Genomic DNA, 2,500 nt, shown 5'->3' with positions numbered 1-2,500 from the left:
TGTAGTATAATTACTAGGGAGCTTTTTACTTGATTGTCTAAACGGTGATTATTATATCATGTTAGGTACAGTATATTGCAACTAACAATGATACCTCAATCAAATGTTAAAGATTATCCAAACAAATATTCATTTGATCAATGAATGCATAAACACACTCACGCCGACAAGCTAAAGACACGAAGCTCCCTTCAGACATTATTTACACCCTAGTGGACAAAGTGAGAGCCGTAGACCAATTATGGACTGCCTCCACTCAGGTAATGTTCTTAGCCGTGATTATGCTGCGTCTATTACTCAAAAGAGTGGTATACAAATATTATCGGAATAAAGGGAGACACTCCATGCTTTTTTAACTCATTTGGTCATTGCTATAACTATGATTATGCTACAATGCGGACCTAATCTTTGGTAAAAATTGTCATGAAGCCATATATACAAGGTAATGCGAGAGGTGGGGGGGGGGGGGGTCAGAAACTATGGATCGTGACAGTACATAGATGCCTATATTTTCTGTATAACTAAACATGAAATTTATTTTTTTGTCCTTGTATTACCAACAAAGTAATAAATAAATATATATACATATATATAGACACGTGTGTGTGTGCATATATATATATATATATATATATATATATATATGTATGTATGTATATATATGCGCGTACACACGCACACACACACACACACACATATATATGTGTGTGTGTATGTGTGTATATATGTGTGCGTGTGTGTGTATGTGTGTGTGTGTGTGTGTGTGTGTGTGTGTGTGTGTGTGTGTGTGTGTAAAACTGTAATCTAGAACCAAACCACAGTTTTATAACTTGAGTTTATAACTATGTCAGTTGGTTGAAGCGTGTCAAAATACCTCCTAGGACCAGTTTTATAGCTAAAAATATTCCGTAAAGCTGACTTACCCAACATCACAACGAGGGACGTTTCAACAGACACCGTGCTATGGACTCACAAATAATCTCCCAGGGATTTATAGAGATATAGGCAGGTGTTCACAAACGCAGGTGTGCCAATGCACCTGGCTAGCAGATGTCGGCGATATCGTTAAAAATATGTAAAACAATTGTTTTTTTCCTCTTCTTTCGTAATTGTTTGTGTAGCTATTGTTGTTATATTATTATTTGTACAACTGATGCTATTATTATGATGTTTTTGTTAATGTTTTTGCTTCCATCATCATCGTTATCATTATCCTTGTCATTGTTGCTGTGTTGTTCTTGATGTTGTTCTTCTTGATGATGTTATTGTTATTAATATCATCTTTACTTTCAGCATTATTACTGCTAGCACCATTTTACTATCATCACTGTTCTTGTTCTTGTTGAAGTTAGCATAATTCTTGAATCTGTTGATTACTATTCAACTTGGACATGTATAAGAACATAATATTGGTCTGTTATGCTTACAATCTGAAGGAAATTGATAATATACTTTTGGGGAGGTACTGTTCTTAAACATTGTTGTTGGCTTAGAGGAGATCGACCGAGTTCTATAACACCTGTATCAGGGATATTGATTTTGTAGATTAGGAAATTTGTCAAGAGAGGTGTAGCACAACCGAGTTCTCTACATACACAAATCTATATATAACACAGGGACAGAACTTATAACCCTACTTCACCTGGCACTGGGAAAGCGTTCGTTTGTTTACAACAGTCATTCCCGCTCAACCGGTCATCTTTTACTCGGTGAACCTGGATACTCCAGTATATGCCTTTCCCACCATTCTATATTTCCCATCTCAATGTCCCTCCTTCCCCTTCTGGAAGAACTCAGGTTGAACTAACATCCATCGATTTAAGATGTTACTTCTTTGTCGGTTTTCATCTAATGGTTGATATATATCGTCATTGTTGTTTTGTTCCTTTTCTGCAATCAGTGTCCTTTCTTTATCATTGTTGATGATAATAACGTCATCAGCCACGAATATCCTTATTATTACTTCGGCTACTTCAACCTCCCTTGGTGATAGGTAATGCAATGAAATGTATTATGATATTGACGGCGTAATGATTAAAATACCCATTCGTTGACCCTAAGAAATGAAACTCATCCTAAGCACCGACATTTCAAACAACACTTTACACATAGACCTATGAACGACAAGATATATATTACACGTTCCATTAATAAAAAATGCGTCCAAAGAGCTATGATCCCAACAATGATAGTCTCCATCTGCTGCTCTATTTCGCAATTACATGTATTTTTACCACGATCTTAGCATACTGTACAGTACCGTTTTTTATTGCTATTGTTATAATGGTTATATGACCGAGGATTTTTTTAATCACACTCGCCGGCTACCTGTAATTGATTGTGTGATGACTCATCAAGAGAGATATACTTCACAAGAGGTAGCCTTGAAAAATATACTGACCAACTATTTTGTTATACTGTATTGTGTAAATCACATCGTAATGATATTTCCTACTAGGTTTAATCACAAAATTTTCCACAATATAATTATTGCTCTTTT

At 35.5% G+C, this 2,500-nt stretch overlaps 1 protein-coding gene across 2 annotated transcripts in view; it reads right to left on the bottom strand.

Annotated features, from left to right (window-relative positions):
- Positions 1–2,500, bottom strand: part of LOC125036546 — a 20,518-nt gene that overhangs the window by 13,780 nt on the left and 4,238 nt on the right. The window lies entirely within an intron of this gene.

The sequence above is a fragment of the Penaeus chinensis genome, chromosome 21 (assembly GCF_019202785.1).
Source record: "Penaeus chinensis breed Huanghai No. 1 chromosome 21, ASM1920278v2, whole genome shotgun sequence".
NCBI classification, from domain to species: domain Eukaryota; kingdom Metazoa; phylum Arthropoda; class Malacostraca; order Decapoda; family Penaeidae; genus Penaeus; species Penaeus chinensis.
Note: the sequence above shows the minus strand (reverse complement) of the source record. Positions and strands in the feature narration are given on the sequence as shown.